Genomic DNA, 20,747 nt, shown 5'->3' on the forward strand with positions numbered 1-20,747 from the left:
TCATTGGGCCTGGTTAACATGGCTAACTGTGGGGCCACAGTGGTCCTGGAACTGGTGTTGGCTCACTGGTGGGTGGGGCCTGGGCTCTGGGTATCACAGGACTGGTGCCCACTTACTGTTGTGTAAGGCTAGGCCCTGGGACTAAAGCTGGTCCCCTGTTGGGTGGAACTGCTTCCTGGGTTCTCTCACTGTGCTTCTGGGTATCTTAGTGCTGGTATTGTCTCACTGTTGAGTTGTTCTAGGGCCTAGAATGACACAGGGCTAGTGCCAGTGCTCTTGTGTGTAGACCTGGGTCTTGGGATTTCTGGCTGCAGAGCTCTGGAGGCCCCAAAGTTGGTGTTGACCCTCAGGTACGTTGGGCCATGGCCCAGGATATCCCAGGGCTGATGTCTGCTCATGATTGAGTGAGGCCATGTCACAGGGCTAGTGTTGGCTCACTGGTTGACAGAACCAAGTCCTGGGTTCTTTGGTTGTGGAGTCTATAAATTATAGATTTGGTGTTGGCCCCCCAGTGGGTGTTAGCAGGGCCCAGGGGTTCCCAGAGCTGCTGCTCCACTGGTGGGTGCTGCCAAGTCCTGGGCTTTCTGCTGGGCACGGCCTGGCTCTGGGGCAGCTGTTGGCTCAAGGTGTCCAATACCTGGGCCCAGCCTGCTCACAAGTGGGGTGATGTCCCTATCCAGATGGCTGTGTGGCTTTAGGCATCCCAGAACAGATGTTGAATAGTTGGTAGATGGGACTGGGTACTGGTCCTAATAACCATGAGGGAGGATTCCAAAATGGCACTTATCAGCACCAGTCCTCATGGTGGGATAAACTACCAGAAATGGCTGCTGTTGGTGTCTATGTCCCCAGGGTGAGTTTCTGTTTGCCCCTGCCTTTTTGAGAAGCTCTCTAAGATCAGATTATGGGTCTGACACAAGCTTATTTAAAATTACTGCTAATGCCCTGTGTCTTGAGCATGTGAGATTTTGTGTGTTCCCTTTAAGAGTGGAGTCTCTATTTCCTACAGCTCTCTGGCTCTCCTGAAAGTAATCCCTATTGGCCTTCAAAGCCAAACATTCTGGAGGCTCATCTTCTAAGTGCAAAACCCCTGTGCTGGGGAGCCTGATGTGGAGCTTGGACCCCTCACACCTTGGGGAGAACCTCTGCAATTGTAATTATCTTCCCATTTATGGGTCATCTACCCTGGGGTATGGGTCTTGAGTATACTGTGTCTCCACCCCTCCTACTCATCTCATTATGGTTCCTTTTCTATATCTTTTGTTATAGAAGATATTTTATGCTAATCTTCAGGTCACTATCATGGATAGTTTTTATGTAAATAGTTTCAATTTTGATGTACCTGTGGGAGGAGGTGAGCTCAGTGTCTTGTCTTCCTACTCTGCCATCTTGGCTACCTCATCTTTTATGTGGATTTGAGTTACCATCTCGGGTTGTTTGCTTCCATTCTGAAGAATTTCCTTTAGCATTTTTTGTAAGACAGGTCTTCTAGCAATCAATTTTCTTGGCTTTTGTTTATCTAGAATTTTAGAAAACTTTTCCTTTGAGCAATTTTGATAAATTATTCCATAGCTTTTTCATTTCCATTGTTTCTGCCAAGAAATTATTTTTTAACTTCAAAGTTTTCCCCTTGTTTTGAATTTCAATATTCAAATATTTCCCCCTTGTTTTGAATTTCAGTACTTTTTACTTTGACGTGTCTGTTTGTGGATCTCTTTGTATTTATCCAATCCTGAATTACTGAGCTTCCTGGTAGTGTAGATTATTGTTTTTCAAAAAAAAAGAAGAAGAAAAAAAAGAAAAAAACGTAAATGGTGTTTTATTTTTTTAACATCTTTATTGGGGTATAATTGCTTTACAATCGTGTGTTAGTTTCTGCTTTATAACAAAGTGAATCAGTTATACATATACATATGTTCCCATATCTCTTCCCTCTTGCATCTCCCTCCCTCCCACCCTCCCTAGCCCACCCCTCCAGGCGGTCACAAAGCACCGAGCTGATATCCCTGTGCTATGGTGTTTTGATCCATTATTTCTTTCAATATTTATTTTTCTGCTCTTTTCTCTCTCTTCTCTCCTCCTGGTAACTCTATTATACATATGTTGGCATGCTTAATGGTGTCCCACGTTTCTCTAAGACTGCTCATTTTTCTTCTTTGAGTTTTCTCTCTGTTCTTTGGCTTGCATAATGTGTATTGATCTATCTTCAAGTTAACTTATTCTTTCTTCTGTTAGTTTAAATCTACTATTGAGTCCCTCCAGCCCTCCAGTGAATTTTTAATTTCAATTATTTTATTCAACTCCAGTGTATTCCGATTCTTTTAAAATACTTTTCTCTATTGATATTCTTTATTTGATATGGCATTGTCATATCTTATTTTCCTTTTTAATTATGGTTTCCTTTAATTCTATGAACATGCTTACAATTGCTACTTTGAAGTCTTTTTCTGATGAATCCAACATCTAGTCCCTCTCACATGCAGCTTCTTAAACATGATGTTTTTTAGTGTATTTGTCATACTTTCCTGTTTTTTTTTTTTTGTATGCCTCATAATCGTATGTTGGAAACTGGACATTTTAAATAATATAGTAAATCTGGGTACTGGTCTTCCCTTATCCAGGGTTTTTTACTTTTATTGCTTATTTGTTTAGTCATGGGCTGGATTATTTAAGTGAAATCTATTCCTCTCTTCTCCATGCCTATGATGTTGATTCTCATGAAAACACTGCTTTGAATATGCCCACAGTCACCCTGGGATGACAGTGGCTCTGGTACTGCTTTCTTCCCCTTTTTCCCTGACCACACTCACATGTTAAACTCTACTAATTATAGGGTTTTTGCTCTATTGTTTTCAACAGTTCTCTGGGGCATACATTGCTCTGCAAACTAGTTCAGTCAAATTCTGGTTCTTTTGAAGGAGAGGTTTCTGAAGTCACTGTTTGATATTTGTTCTAGCAAAACTCTGATCTAGGGCTCTGGAGCTGGGCTTGGGGACAATAGCAAGCTTTTCTCTGAGTGACGCCCCTACTCCAGGAGCTGAGTTCCCTGTGGTGGTGAGAGGCAGTAGCCTAAGGACATCTTAGCTTATTGTCTTGCTTGGCATGAAACCCCTACCTCATGAACTGGGGAAATGGCAATTGAGGTCCCAGTATTCTCAGCATGCTGCATCCAAGGTAGAGCATCCATTCCATGAGAAACGTATGGATAGATGAAGGGAGCCTGCACTCACTTGGGACTTAGCCTCAGCAGCAGGTAGCTGGGGACAGGATGAGAAACACTGACATCTTTCTCCTCCCAGTAAGACAGCCCTTTGACTGGAAGCTGGGGAGAGAGGGAACCCTGTGTTCTTGGCTGCAGCAGTATGGAGTGTAGTCTCCATCTGGTTGAGCTGGAAGGGGGAAGGGAGCGAGTGGTCTTTTACTTCAAATACTATAGGCTTTTCTCTCATACAGAATTTTCATAGATTTTCTTGAATAAATGTTTCTTCATTTTTTGTGGGTCTTTAGGACTCTTTCCAGAGGTTTTAAATCATTGCTTTCTTATATATTTTTTTATCAGTTTCGGTTGGGAGCAAATCTGTGGAAGTCCTCATGCTAGCTTTCTAGAAATCAATCTCCTCAACTTGCCATATATTTTTCTCTCACCTGAACAATATGTCTTGTCATCTTTCCATGTAAATACAGCTCTATATCAACATTTGTAATGGCTGTGCAATACTAATTTTATGGATATTCCATAATTTTTATCCAATTACACACCAATGTATATTTAGACTTTTTTTTCAACTTGTTGCTTTCAAAATTTGCATTTCAATGGATATTCTAGTACATAAATATATACACCTTCACACATTTGTCCTTATTTCCTTAAGATAAACTCCCAGAAGAGAAAATGATGAGTAAAAATTGCATTTCCTTTTCAGATTATTATGTTAATTCATATGTTTTCCTAAGTTAGATTAACCTGGATCTTTTGCTTGGGTCTAAACAAGCTCAGTTCCTGAAGCAGTCACAGGTAAACTATCAAGAGTATTTTCTACTACATACTGCTACTTCTAAGATGCTCTCCTGGCTCCACCTCCCAAAGTTCATCCAATCTTTCCTTAAAAATTTAGACTGTCCATCCCACCCCCAGCTTGTCTTGTGAAGGGAGTTCAAATAATGTAAAAATTAGTAAAAATTGATTTGAGACACTGGTTAAGGGTATGGGATCTGGGATTAGACAGTGTAGGTTCAACTCACACTTCAAATACTTACTAGCTATGTGACAATGGACAAAATACTTAATGTTTTTGTGCTCCAATTTCTTCATTCAAAAAGTAGAGATGATATCTACCTTCTTACCTTTTAAGCATGTTAGGTGGATTTTATGGGCCAATGTAAATACAGAGAAGAAGCATTGTCTAGTACATAATGTGTTCACCAGTTGATACATTATTGATTATATTTTCTCTTAATGAACAATTAGAATGGATCTTATTCATAAAAACATTCTGTATTTTAGGGAGTCTTATGTCCCAATCCTAAGGAGGTTTGAGAGGCCCTATTTCACATGAAGCATTGTCTGAATTATGTTTTCTTTCTTGTTTTGATTCTGCTCTGGTGTCAGGGAAAATCTCTGAATGACGTGATATATGAAATCAGTGGCTTTAGAATCACTCTTGCTGGTTATTCATGGGACAAGTCATATTAAAATGTAAGCCAGTTTATATGGAGCATTAACACTTTTCTGTGAGTTCTCTAGCAAATGGATTTTCAATTAACATTTCACTGTCAGTTTGGGCTCAATCTTACAGAATACAATCTTTTTGACATTTTCATCATATCATCAGCATAGAAGCAACAGCATAAAACAGAAAACACCATATTATTTAAAATATTTTTAATATTTAGGATTACATAACATTATAGTTAAATTATCTGTTTATGTATCTGTATGACCTGTTATAGCTAAAGCTTCTCCAGGTCAAGGGCCATATCTTTTTCATCTTTGGGTTCCCAGATGTAGCACAGTGCCTGACACACAGCAGATGTATCTTAAATGTTTGTTGTTCTGAATTGACTAGATTTAATATTTTAATCACTACTTTACCCACTGCTGGCAAGTCTCACTCAGAGGCCATCTAAAAAATTCCTATCTTCATCCTTTCTTGGAGTCTTTAGTTTCTTTTCTTGCTCTTTTGTTCTCCAGTAGTCATTTTAATATGAATGTCTAGGTGGTGGGGAGAATTTTATAAACACTACCAAGGGAAAGTAAGAGCTGTACACTGACTGACCTGGAAGTAATAAGAATCATATGATTTTAAGAACAACAAATATGTGACCATCTATGTCCAAGAAAAAAATGTATTTCTCATAGCTGTTGGATTATCAACCCCCTTATTTTGTTATTAAAATGTTCAAGCATACAAGAGTTGAAAGAATTTTATAGCAAACACCTCCATGCCCTCCACCTAGATTATATCTTTAACATTTTACTATCTTTTAAATACCAAATATCTATCCATTCCTCTATATGTCACTTGGCATATCAATTTTGTCAGTTCTCTCCTGGCCCATTAATGGCCTCGAAGTCCACACTCAAAATACCTTGGAGTTGGAAAAAACCTCAGAAATTACCTAGTTCAATCTCTTTCTCAGCTCATTTTACAGCAGTAGAAAAGGAAACCCAGAAAGTGGAAGTTATTTTCTTAAGGTCACAAACATAAAGAAAGAATGGATATTCAAAACAAGGTCTCTTAATTCTCAAGCTGTTTTTTTTTCCTCCACCATATAACAATGTTGCTGAAGCTGCTCTCCAATGGTATGCCCTAATTCTCCTTACCCAGACAAATTCTGGTAAACTGTATTAAACATGGCTTACATGAGGAAATGCGTGTCTTTAATCAAGCTACTCCAGGGACATAGCCTACATCAGCTGAGGGTCCCAGACCCTTAATAGTGGCCCAGATAGACAAATATGTATCCAGAAGAAAGTAAGAAGTCCAGAGAAAGAAGAGGAAGTCTACCTTATGAAGAGGGGCTTAATGAGCTTAGAAGAACAGAAGACTCAGGTAGATATAGCTTCGGTCTTCAGATATTGGAACAGTCAAGGAGCAGAGTGAGTATGCACATTCTGGTAGGTTCCAGAGGGTAGAGCAGGATACAAGAGCAAATGCCACAGGAAGAATGATTTCAGCTTAATACAAGTAATCTCTCTCTAAAAGAAATCTAAGGAGAGGGAGATCAAGATGACAGAGTAAAAGGACAGGGAGTTCACCTTCCAGCATTAACTAATCAAAAATACATCTACATGCAGAACAATCCTCATGGAAAACTAACTGGAAACTGGCAGAAAGACTCCTATACAACCAAGGCTGTAAGAAAGATACACACATAATGGGTAGGATGGGAAGAAAGCATTGGGTTATAACCTGTACCCCTGGGAGGGGACTAAGAGGAAAAAGGAGATCACACAGGTGGACACTCGCCCTGGGGAGTGAGTGGGTGGAGTTACAAACTGGGCTTCCCAGTTCTGGGGTCCTACACATAGGAGGCAAGCTGTCTTGTCTGCCGGGAGAACAGCTAAGACAGGTAAAAAGGCTGGAGAAGCCTATTTCCACTAGTGAGGAGTACACGGGTGTGGCTTGTCCCCAGATAGGATAGAGAGAGGTCAGCCTTAGCTGACCGAATAAACACCCACTCACTCCACACCACAGCTTGGCACTGGATCTAGGGCAGCCAAGACCAGGGAAAAGACCTGATTGAGGTAAACAGAGGCAACCCAGGGGCCTGGGCTGTAGTCCAGGTGGGACAGATGCAGCCATAGTTGGCGCTTACTCAAACAGCCCAGACTTCTGACAGCAGCATGGCCACCAGAATTCCCATGACTGCCTTAATGCACACCCCAGCCCAAGCAGAGTGAATGCTCCAGCACTGCCTACTCCACCCATGCCTAGCATTAGATCTGGGGTGGCCACAACATGGGAAAAGACATGACCATGGACTGCATCTGAGTAGAGCCTCAGATGCCTACACAGGCAGCACATGGGATCTCTGTAAGTACATAGGTCATACTTGCTTCAGCACTTCCCTCCTTTGGGGCAAAGGCCCTAGTTCAGGGAGAACGAAAAACACACACTTAAAGGGAACAAAACCAGTTTAAGCCTGAAACTCAGAGCTTACACTCCAGCAACTTGGGAACAGACCCTGACCCTAACAAGACAGTAATGGTCCCTTAGCAGAGAGGAAGTCCTATCTTAAACCCTGTGCAGGCACTAGCTTCTCCATCACCAGCCACACCCCTTACCAAGGTGACAGTGGCCAGCACACACTGAGGAAAGACATGACTGGCATTCACATCAATCTATCCCTCCCACCAAATGTATTTGGCAATGCAGTCTACATAGGGATACTCCCACCTAAGAATAACTCTTCAAAACCACAGTAGGTAACTGTTTCACCTAATTTCATAGAGACAAAGTTAAGTAAAATGAAAAGGCAGAGGAACTGTTCTCAATAGAAAGGGCAAGAGAAAACCCATGAAAAAATAAACAAGCAGAAATGAACAATCTACAGACAAATAATTCAAAAGTCAGTACTAAAATTACTAACTGAATTAAGGAAGAGAAATGATATAAATACAGATCATTTTAAGAAGAAACTGGAAAATATAAAAAAGAACAAGTCAATTCAGTATCTGAGATAATTCAGTATCTGAGATAAAAGCACTCTAGATAGATAATTCAGTATCTGAGATAAAAAGCACTCTAGAAGCAATGAATAGCAGACTAAATGACACAGAAGAATGCACAAGTGATCTGGAAGATGGAATAATGGAAACCACCTAGTCAGAACAGCAGATAGAAAGACAAATGAAAAAAATAAAAGCAACATATGGGATCTATGGCATAACATTAAATGCTCCAACATTTGCATTATAGTGTTCCAGAAGGAGAAAAGAGAGAGAAGAGTATCAAAATGTACCTGAGGAAATTATGGCTGAAAACTCCTCAAACCGAAAGAAGGAAACAGATACTGAAGTATAGGAAGCACAGAGGATCCCAAACAAGATGAACCCAAACAGACCACACCAAGACATATCATAATTAAAATGGTAAAAGTTAAAGAGAAAATTCTAAAGGGAGCAAGATAAAAAAAGTCTTATACAAGGGAATCCCCATAAGGCTATCAGATATTTTTCGGCAGAAATGTTGCAGAGCAGAATGGAATGGCATGATATATTTGAAGTGCTGAAAGGATAAAACCTGCAACCTAGGATGCTCTACCCAGCAAGATTATAATTTAGAATAAAAAGTGACATAAAGAATTCTCGGTCAAGCAAAAACTAAAATAATTCATCAATACTAAACCCACCCTAAAAGAAATGTTAAAGGCACTTCTCTAAATGGAAAAGAAGTAAGAATCTACAGTAAAGAGAAAATTCCAATAAGAAAGGCAGATATATAGTAAGGATTGAAGATCACTTAAATAAGCCAATGCATAGATTAAAAAACAAACAAAAAATTGTAAAAGCAACTATAACTACAATAAACAGTAAAGGAATAAGCATGAAGTTGTCAAATATGAGATAAAAACAGAAATGTGGAGGAGGGTAGTAAAAAATGGAGATCTTTTAGAATGTGTTTGAACCTAAATGACTATCAGTTTAAATCAAGTAGATTTAATTATAGATCAACGTATATGAATCAGATGGTAACCACAAATCAAAAACCTACAATAGGTACAAAAAGAAAAGAAAAGAAACCCAGCTACAAAAGAAAATCATTAAACCATAACTGGAAAAACAAAAAAAATGAAAAAAGAAGAACTACAAAAACAACTGGAAAACAAATAATAAAATGGCAACAAGTACATACCTATCAATAATTAATTTAAATATCAAGTAGACTAAATGCTCCAATGAAAAGACATAGGGTAGCTGACTGGATTAAAAAAAATACCATTCAATATGTGCCTACAAGAAACTCACTTCAGCGCTAAAAGCACACACAGAATGAAAGTGGGGATGAAAAGTGATATTTTATGCAAATGAAAATGAAAATAATGTAAGGGTAGCAATACATTTGTCAGACAAAAAAGACTTTAAAAAGCAGGCTATAGGACGGGGGGAAGATGGCGGAAGAGTAAGATGCGGAGATCACCGTCCTCCCCACAGATACACCAGAAATACATCTACACGTGGAACAACTCCTACAGAACACATACTGAATGCTGGCAGCAGACCTCAGACCTCCCAAAAGGCAAGAAACACCCCACGTACCTGGGTAGTGCAAAAGAAAAAAGAAAAAACAGAGACAAAAGGATAGGGACGGGACCTGCACCAGTGGGAGGGAGCTGTGAAGGAGGAAAGGTTTCCATACACTAGGAAACCCCTTCGCGGGCGGAGACTGCTGGTGGCGGAGCAGGGAAGCTTCAGAGCCACGGAGGAGAGCACAGCAACAGGGGTGCAGAGGGCAAAGCGGAGAGATAGCCGCACAGAGGATCGGTGCCTACCAGAACTCACCAGCCCGAGAGGCTTGTCTGTTCACCCGCCGGGGTGAGCGGGGCTGGGAGCGTAGGCTTGGGCTTCGGTCAGAGCACAGGGAGAGGACTGGCGGCTTGAACACAGCCTGAAGGGGTTAGTGCACCATGGCTAGCCAGGAGGGAGTCCGGGGAAAGTCTGGACCTGTTGAAGAGGCAAGAGACTTTTTCTTCCCTCTTTGTTTCCTGGTGCGTGAGGAGAGGGGATTAAGAGCGCTGCTTAAAGGAGTTCCAGAGATGGGCGCGAGCCATGGCTAAAAGCGCAGACACCAGAGACGGGCATAAGACGCTAAGCCTGCTGCTGCCACCACCAAGAAGTCTGTGTGGGAGCACAGGTCACTATCCACACACACCCCTTCCAGGGAGCCTGTGCAAGGCGCGACTGCCAGGGTCCTGGGATCCAGAGAACGCATGGCGTGCCTCAGGCTGGTGCAGCATCACGCTGGCCTCTGCCGCCACAGGCCCGCCCACACTCCGCACCCCTCCCTCGCCCTGGCCTGAGTGAGCCAGAGTCCACGAAGCAGCTGCTCCTTTAACCCCGTCCTGTCTGAACAAAGAACAGACGCCCTCCGGCGACCTACATGCAGAGGCGGGGCCAAATCCAAAGCTGAGCCCCGGGAGCTGTGAGAACAAAGAAGAGAAAGGGAAATCTCTCCCAGCAGCCTCAGAAGCAGCGGGATAAAGCTTCACAATCAACTTGATATACCCTGCATCTGTGGAATACATGAATACATCCCAAATTAAGGAGGTGGACTTTGAGAGCAAGATTTATGATTTTTTCCACTTTTCCTCTTTTTTTGAGGGTGTATGTGTATGCTGCTGTGTTAGATTTTGTCTGTATAGCTTTGCTTCCACCATTTGTTCTAGGGTTCTATCCGTCCATTTTGTTTTCCTTAATAATTAATTTTATTTTAATAACTTTATTTTATTTTATCTTACTTTAATTTACTTTACTTTATCTTCTTTCTTTCTTTCCTTCCTTCCCTCCTTTAGACAATGAATCATCCCAAATTGAGGAGGTGGACTTTGAGAGCAAGATTTAGGATTTTTTCCCTGTTTCCTCTTTTTGTGAGTGGGTATGTGTATGTTTCTGTGTGAGATTTTGTCTGTATAGCTTTGCTTCCACCATTTGTCCTAAGGTTCTATCCGTCCGTTTTTTTTTTGTTTTTAAATTTTTTTTCTTAATAATTATTTTCTATTTTAATAACTTTAGTTTATTTTATCTTACTTTATTTTATTTTACTTTATCCTCTTTCTTTCTTTCTTTATTCCCTTCCTTCCCTCCTTCCTTCCTTCCTTGCTCCCTCCCTCTCTCCCTCCTTTTTTTCTTTTTCATTTTTCTTTCTTTCTACATCTACTAATTCGTTCTTTCTACTTTTTCTCCCTTTTATTCTGAGCTGTGCAGATGAAAGGTTGTAGGTGCTGCAGCCAGGAGTCAGTGCTGTGCCTCTGCGGTGGGAGACTCAACTTCAGGACACTGGTCCACAAGAGACCTCCCAGCTCCACATAATATCAAATGGTGAAAATCTCTCAGAGATCTCGATCTCAACACCACCACCCAGCTTCACTCAACGACCAGCAAGCTACAGTGCTGGACACCCTATTCCAAACAACTAGCAAGACAAGAACACAACCCCACCCATTAACAGACAGGCTGCCTAAAATCACAATAAGTCCACAGACACCTCAAAACACACCACCTGACGTGGATCTGCCCACCAGGAAGACAAAATCCAGCCTCATCCACCACAACACAGGCACTAGTCCTCTACACCAGGAAGCATACACAACCCACTGAACCGAACTTACCACTGGGGACAGACACCAAAAACAGTGGGAACTATGAAACTGCAGCCTGCAAAAAGGAGACCCCAAACACAGTAAGATAAGCAAAATGAGAAGACAGAAAAACACACAGCAGATGAAGGAGCAAGATGAAAACCCACCAGACCTAACAAATGAAGAGGAAATAGGCAGTCTACCTGAAAAATAATTCAGAATAATGATAATAAGGATGATCCAAAATCCTGGAAATAGAAAGAACAAAATGCAAGAAACATTAAACAAGGACCTAGAAGAACTAAAGATAAAACAAGCAATGATGAACAACACAATAAATGAAATTAAAAGTTCTCTAGATGGATCAATAGCAGAATAACTGATGCAGAAGAATGGATAAGTGACCTGGAAGATAAAATAGTGGAAATAACTACTGTGGAGCAGAATAAAGAAAAAAGAATGAAAAGAACTATGGACAGTCTCAGAGACTACTGGGACAACATTAAACGCACCAACATTCGAATTATAGGGGTTCCAGAAGAAGAAGAGGAAAAGAAAGGGACTGAGAAAATATTTGAAGAGATTATAGTTGAAAACTTCCCTAATATGGGAAAGGAAATAGTTAATCAAGTCCAAGAAGCACAGAGAGTCCCATACAGAATAAATACAAGGAGAAATATGCCAAGATACATATTAATCAAACTGTCAAAAATTAAATACAAAGAAAACATATTAAAAGCAGCAAGGGAAAAACAACAAATAACACGCAAGAGAATCCCCATAAGGTTAACAGCTGATCTTTCAGCAGAAACTCTTTAGGCCAGAAACGAGTGGCAGGACATATATAAAGTGATGCAGAAAAAACCACAAACAATGTTACTCTACCCAGCAAGGATTTCATTCAGATTGGATGGAGATATTAAAACCTTTACAGACAAGCAAAACCTGAGAGAGTTCAGCACCACCAACCCAGCTTTACAACAAATACTAAAGGAACTTCTCTAGTCAAGAAACAGAACAGAAGGAAAAGATCTAAAATAACGAACCCAAAACAAGAAAATGGGAATAGGAACATACATATTGATAATTACCTTAAATGTAAATGGACTAAATACACCCACCAAAAGACAGAGATTGGCTGAATGGATACAAAAAGAAGACCCATATATATGCTGTCTACAAGAGACCCACTTCAGACCTAGAGACACATACAGACTGAAAGTAAGGGGATGGAAAAAGATATTCCATGCAAATGGAACCCAGAGGAAAGCTGGAGTAGCAATTCTCATATCAGACAAAATACACTTTAAAATAAAGACTATTAGAAGAGACAAAGAAGGACACTACATAATGATCAAGGGATCTATCTAAGAAGAAGATATAACAATTGTAAATGTTTATGCACCCAACATAGGAGCACCTCAATACATCAGGCAAATACTAACAGCCATAAAAGGGGAAATAGACAGTAACACATTCATAGTAGGGAACTTTAACACCCCACTTTCACCCATGGACAGATCATCCAAAATGAAAATAAATAAGGAAACACAAACTTTAAATGATACATTAAACAAGATGGACGTAATTGATATTTACAGGAGGTTTTATTCAAAAACAACAGAACGAACGTTTTTCTCAAGTACTCATGGAACATTCTCCAGGATAGATCATATCTTGGGTCACAAATCAAGCCCAGATAAATTTAAGAAAATTGAAATTGTATCAAGTATCTTTTCCGACCACAACGCTATGAGACTAGATATCAATTACAGGAAAAGATCTGTAAAAAATACAAACATATGGAGGCTAAACAATACACTACTTAATAAAGAAGTCATCACTGAAGAAATCAAAGAGGAAATCAAAAAATACCTAGAAAAAAATGTCAATGGAGACAAGGCGACCAAAACCTATGGGATGCAGAAAAAGCAGTTCTGAGAAGGAAGTTTATAGCAATACAATGCTACCTTAAGAAACAGGAAACATCTCGAATAAACAACCTAACCTTGCACCTAAAGCAATTAGAGAAAGAAGAACTAAAAAACCCCAAAGTTAGCAGAGGAAAGAAATCATAAAAATCAGATCAGAAATAAGTGAAAAAGAAATGAAGGAAACGACAGCAAGGATCAATAAACTAAGAGCTGGTTCTTTGACAAGATAAAGAAAATTGATAAACCATTAGCCAGACTCATGAAGAAAAAAAGGGAGAAGACTCAAATCAATACAATTAGAAATGAAAAAGGAGAAGTAAGAACTGACATTGTAGAAATACAAAAGATCATGAGAGATTACTACAAGCAACTCTATGACAATAAAATGGACAACCTGGAAGAAATGGACAAATTCTTAGAAATGCACAGCCTGCCAAGACTGAATCAGGAAGAAATAGAAAATATGAACAGACCAATCACAAGCCCTGAAATTGAACTGTGATTAAAAATCTTCCAACAAACAAAAGCCCACGACCAGATGGCTTCACAGGCGAATTCTATCAACCATTTAGAGAAGAGCTAACACCTATCCTTCTCAAACTCTTCCAAAATATAGCAGAGGGAGGAACACTCCCAAACTCATGTTATGCGGCCACCATCACCCTGATACCAAAACCAGACAAGCATTTCACAAAGAAAGAAAACTACAGGCCAATATCACTGATGAACATAGATGCAAAAATCCTCAATAAAATACTAGCAAACAGAATCCAACAGCACATTAAAAGTATCATACACCATGGTCAAGTGGGGTTTATTCCAGGAATGCAAGAATTCTTTAATATACGCAAATCAATCAATGTGATACACCATATTAACAAATTGAAGGAGAAAAACCATGTTCATCTCAATAGATTCAGAGAAAATGTTTGACAAAATTCATCACCTATTTATGATAAAATCCCTACAGAAAGTAGGCATAGAGGGAACTTACCTCAACATACTAAAGGCCATATATGGCAAACCCACAGCCACCATCGTCCTCATTGGTGAAAATCTGAAAGCATTTCCACTAGGATCAGGAGCAAGACAAGGGTGCCCACTCTCACCACTCTTATTCAACATAGTTTTGGAAGTTTTGGCCACAACAACAAGAGAAGAAAAGAAAAGAAAAGGAATCCAAATCGGAAAAGAAGAAGTAAAGCTGTCATTGTTTGCAGATGACATGATACTATACATAGAGAAACCTAAAGATGCTACCAGAAAAATACTAGAGCTAATCAATTTGGTAAAGTAGCAGGATACAAAATTAATGCACAGAAATCTCTGGCATTCCTATACACTAATGATGAAAAATCTGAAAGTGAAATCAAGAAAACACTCCCATTTACCAATGCAAAAAAAAAGAATAAAATATCTAGGAATAAACCTACCTAAGGAGACAAAAGACCTGTATGTAGAAAATTATAAGACACTGATGAAAGAAATTAAAGACGATACAAATAGATGGAGAGATATACCATGTTCATGGGTTGGACGAATCAACATTGTGGAAATGACTCTAATACCGAAAGCGATCTACAGATTTAATGCAATCCCTATCAAACTACCACTGGCATTTTTCACAGAAGTAGAACAAAAAATTTCACAATTTTATGGAAACACAAAAGACCCCGAATAGCCAAAGCAATCTTGAGAACGAAAAACGGATCTGGATGAATCAGGCTTCCTGACTTCAGACAATACTACAAAGCTACAGTAATCAACACAGTATGGTCCTGGCACAAAAACAGAAATATAGATCAATGGAACAGGATAGAAAGCTCAGAGATGTACCCACGCACATATGGTCACCTTATCTTTGATAAAAGAGGCAGGAATGTACAGTGCAGAAAGGACAGCCACTTCAATAAATGGTGCTGTAAAACTGGACAGGTACATGTAAACGTATGAAATTAGATCACTGCCTAACACCATACACAAAAATAAGCTCAAAATGGATTAAAGACCTAAATGTAAGGCCAGACACTATCAAACTCTTAGGGGAAAACAGGCAGAATACTCTATGACATAAATCACAGCAAGATCCTTTTGACCCACCTCCTAGAGAAATGGAAATAAAAACAAAAATAAAAAAATGGGATATAATGAAACTTACAAGCTTTTGCACAGCAAAGGAAACGGTAAACAAGACCAAAAGACAACCCTCAGAATGGCAGAAAATATTTGCAAATGAAGCAACTGACAAAGGATTAATCTCCAAAATTTATAAGCAGCTCATGCAGCTCAATATCAAACAAAGAAACAACCTGATCCAAAAATGGGCAGAAGACCTAAATAGACATTTTTCCAGAGAAGATATACAGACTACCAACAAACACATGAAAGAATGGTCAACAGCATTAATCATTAGAGAAATGCAAATCAAAACTACAATGAGATATCATGTCACACCAATCAGAATGGCCATCATCAAAAAATCTAGAAACAATAAATGCTGGAGAGGGTGTGGAGAAAAGGGAACCCTCTTGCACTGCTGGTGGGAATGTGAATTGGTTCAGCCACTATGGAGAACAGTATAGAGGTTCCTTAAAAAATACAAGTAGAAGTACCATATGACCCAGCAGTCCCACTACTGGGCATATACCCTTTGAAAACCATAATTCAAAACGAGTCATGTACCAAAATATTCATTGCAGTTCTATTTACAATAGCCCAGAGATGGAAACAACTTAAGTGTCCATCATTGGATGAATGGATAAAGAAGATGTGGCACATATATACAATGGAATATTACTCAGCCATAAAAAGAAATGAAATTGAGCTATTTGTAATGAGGTTGATAGATCTAGAGTCTGTCATACAGAGTGAAGTAAGCCAGAAAGAGAAAGACAAATACTATATGCTAACACATATGTATGGAATTTAAGAAAAAAAATGTCATGAGGAATCTAGAGGTAAGACAGGAATAAAGACACAGACCTACTTGAGAATGGACTTGAGAATATGGGGAGGGAGAAGTGTAAGCTGTGACAAAGCAAGAGAGAGTCATAGACATATATACACTACCAAATGTAAGCTAGATTGCTAGTAGGAAACAGCCGCATAGTACAGGGAGATCAGCTCCGTGCTTTGTGACCACCTGGAGGGGTGGGATATGGAGGGTGGGAGTTAGGGAGATGCAAGAGGGAAGAGATTCGGGAACATATGTATATGTATAACTGATTCACTTTGTTATAAATCAGAAACTAACACATCACTGTAACACAATTATACTCCAATAAAGATGTAAAAAATAAAAGAATGCTATAACAGAAGACAAAGAAGAACATTATATAACGATAAATTAATACATACACTTCCAATACTGGAGGACCTAAATATATGAAGCAAATACTAAGAGATCTAAAGGGAGAAATTGTCAATAATACAATAATAGTGGGATACTTTAACACCCCACTCACATAAATGGACAGATCATCCAGACAGAAAGTCAGTAAGGCAACAGTGGTCTTAAATGACACAATAGACGAGTCAGACTTCATAAATTTCTACAGGATATCCCAAACCAGCAGAATACACAATCAAGTGCACATGCAACGTCTCTTAGATAGATCACATACTAAGTCAAAAAACATGGCTCAAAAAAATTTAAGAGGACAGAAATTATATCAAGCTTTTTATTCCAACCACAACAGTATAAAACTAGAAATCAACTACAGAATGAAAAATGGGATAAGAACAAACAAATGGAGACTAAACAACATGCTGCTAAGAAAACCAATGGGTCAATGAAGAAATGAAAGAAGAAATCAGAAAATACCTCAAGACAAGTGAATACGGAAACACAACTTTCCAAAATCTATATGGTACAGCAAACGGTTTCCTAAGAAGGATTTCATAGTGACAGGGTCCTTCCTCAAGAAACAAGGAAAAACTCAAATAAACAACCTAACCTACCTCTTAAATAATCAGGAAAAGAAAAAAACAGAGCTCAAAATCAGCAGAAGAAAGGAAATAATAAAGTTCAGAGGGGAAATAAATTAAATAGAGACCAAAAAATCAATAGAAAAGATCAATGAAAGCAAGAGCTGGTTTTCTTGAAAAGATAAACAGAATTGATAAACCTGTAACCAGGCTCAACAAGAAGAAAGCAGAGAGGACCCAAATAAAGAAAATGAGAAATGACAGAAGAGAAATAACAAGTGATATTACAGAAATACAGAAAAATTGTAAAAGAATACTATGAACATTTATACGCCAATAAATTGGACAACATAGTAGAAATGGACAAGTTTTAGAAAGATACAGCCTGCCAAGCCTGAGACAAGAAGAAACAGACAACTTGAACAGACCAATCACTAAAAGTGAAATTAATTTATAATACTAAAACAACCAAACAAACAAAACTCCCAGCAAACAAAATTATAGGACCCGATTTCTTCACAGAGGAACTTTATCAAACATAAAAAAGAACTAATACCTATCCTTTTCAAACTATTCCAAAAATAGAAGGGGGTGGGGTAAACATTCCTAAATTCATTGTATGGGCCACCATTACCCTGATACCAAAACTAGACAAAGACACTATCAAAAAAAAAAAAAGAAAGAAAATATCTTGATGAATATCTTAATGATGATATTACCAGTATGTTTGATAAATATAGATACAAAAATCCTCAGCAAAATATTAGCAAACTAAATCAAACAATACCTAAAATTGATCATACACTACGAACAAGTTGGATTTATTCCAGGATCACCAGTATGGTTCAACATTTGCAAATCAATCAATGTGACTGCAACATTTTGTTGTAAAGGCCATTTATGACAAATCCACAAACAACATAATACTCAACAGTGAAAAGCTGAAAGCCTTCCCACTAAATTCAGAAAAAAAGACAAAGATGCCGACTCTTGCCACTTCTATATAACATAGTATTGGAAGTTCTAGCCATGGCAATCAGACAAGAAAAAAGAAATAAATGATATCCAAATTGGAAGGGAAGAAGTAAACTCTCAATTTTTGCAGATACTTTATATACAGTGACATGATAATTTACATAGAGAACCCTAAAGTCTCCACACAAAAATTATTAGAACTAATAAATTCAGCAAGATTGCAGGATACAAAATACACAAATCTGTTGAGTTTCTATATATTTATAATGAAATAGTAGAAAGAGAAAGTAAAAAAAGCAGTCCCATTTATAATCACATCAAAAAAAAAATACATAGGAATAAACTTAACCAAGTAGGTGAAAGATCTATACTCTGAAAACTATACAACATTGATGAAGGAAATTGAAAATGATTCAAAGAAATGGAAAGATAGCCCATGCTCTTGGATTGGAAGATTTAATATTTTTAAAATGTCCGTATTACCCAAAGAAATATACAGATTTAATGCAATCTCTATCAAAATACCCATGATATTTTTCATAGAACTAGAACAAACAATTCTAAAATTCATATAGAATTACAAGAGACCCTGAATTGCCAAAGTGATCTTGAGAGAAAAGAGCAAAGCTGAAGGTATAACCCTCCCAGATTTCAGACTATACTACAAAGCTACAGTAATCAAAACAGCATGGTGTTGGTGCTAAAACAGACACATAGATCAATGGAACAGAATAGAAAGCCCAGGAATAACCCACACACCTATGGTCAATTAATCAACAAGGATGCAAAAGAGGCAAGAAGGTACAGTGGAGAAAAGACAGTCTCTTGAAAAAGTGTTGCTAGGAAAACTGGACAGTCACATATAAAACAATGAAATTAGAACTTTCCCTCACACTATATACAAAATAAACTCAAAATAGTTTAAAGATCTAAATGTAAGGCTTGAAACCTGTAAAACTCCTAGAAGAGAACATAGGCAGAACATTCTTTTACATAAATTGTAGCAATATGTTCTTGTATCAGTCTCCTAAGGCAAAATAAATAAAAGTAAAAATAAACAAATGGGATCTAATTAAACTTAGAAGATTTTGCACAGCAAAGGAAACCATCAACTCAAAAACAACCTATGGAATAGGAGAAAATATTTGCAAACCATGTGACTGACAAGGGGTTAATATCCAAAATAAACAATCAGCTTATACAACCCAATATCAAAAAAACAAACAACCCAATCAAAAAATGGTCAGAAGACCTGAATAGACATTTTCCCAAATAAGACATACAGATGACTAACAGTCACATGAAAAACTGCTCAACATCACTAATTGTTAGAGAAATGCAAATCAAAACAACACTGATGTCACTTCACACCTGCCAGAACGGCTATCATCAAAAGTCTACGAACAACAAATGTTGGAGAAGATGTGGGAAAAAAAGGAACCCCTGTACATTGTTGGTGAGAATGTAGATTTGTGTAGCCACTATGGAAAACAGTATGGAGGTTCCTTAAAAAACTGAAAATGGAACTACCATATGATCCAGCAATTCCACTCCAGTGTATATATCCAGAAAAAAACGAAAACACTAATTTGCAAAGTTATGTGCACCCCAATGTTCATAGTAACACTATTTACAATAGCCAAGGATAAGTAAAGGATATACTGTATAGCACAAGGAATTATACCCATTATCTTGTAATAACATATAATGGAGGGTAATCTGCAAAAATACTGAATCACCATGCTCTACACCTGAAACTAACATGATATGGTAAATCAACTTTATTTTGATTTAAAACATAAAAGAATTCTTGGAAAGGTCTGCCTAGAATAATAGTGAGTTTCCCATAGTCAGAGGTTTTCCATCAGTGCTTTTTTGGAAAGGCTCAAATGATATGACAGAGGCTTGGACTAGAGGCCTTTAACTTCTGTCTCAGTCCTGAGGTTCTAGGTCTGTGTGGATGATACTGCTTATAGTCATCTTACCAGAGACAGTAAATTTTGTGGGTGAGAAGAAAAGTCTTGTGGAGCAGTGAGGCCTGAGATTCTGCATTTCTATCAAATTCCAAGTGACGCCAATGTTATTGACTTAAGACCACTCTTTGAGCAGCAAGTTGTTAGCATGCATTCTCAACTGGGATTATATAGTCCTCAAACAGGTAAAAATTGCCTTTTGTGGGGCTGAGGGGAAGATCTTAGTTATTACACTGGCTTGTGTCCCTCGAAATGGTCATAGTATATGAATATACAGTAAAACTCTGTTATTAAAATTTCACAGGTGGAGTGATTTGGGAAAAAGTGTTCAAAAATGTTTATTGGTGGGGAAGTAATAATTTTAAAAAGGTTGAGAAACACTCTATTAGAGGGTCTAGACAATTGCTTTCAACTTTGACTCTACATTGGAATTACCTGGGGAGCTTTACATATTTTGGATACCTGGACTACACTCCTAAAGATTCCAGTTTAACTGGGCTCAAGTATAACCTTGACATCCGTTTTTGTTAAAGCTTTCTTTTTTTCTTGGCCGTGCCATGTGGCATGTGGGATCTTAGTTCCCTGACCACGATTGAACCCATGTCCCCTGCATTGGAAGCACAGAGTCTTGACCACT

The sequence above is a fragment of the Globicephala melas genome, chromosome X (assembly GCF_963455315.2).
Source record: "Globicephala melas chromosome X, mGloMel1.2, whole genome shotgun sequence".
NCBI classification, from domain to species: Eukaryota; Metazoa; Chordata; class Mammalia; order Artiodactyla; family Delphinidae; genus Globicephala; species Globicephala melas.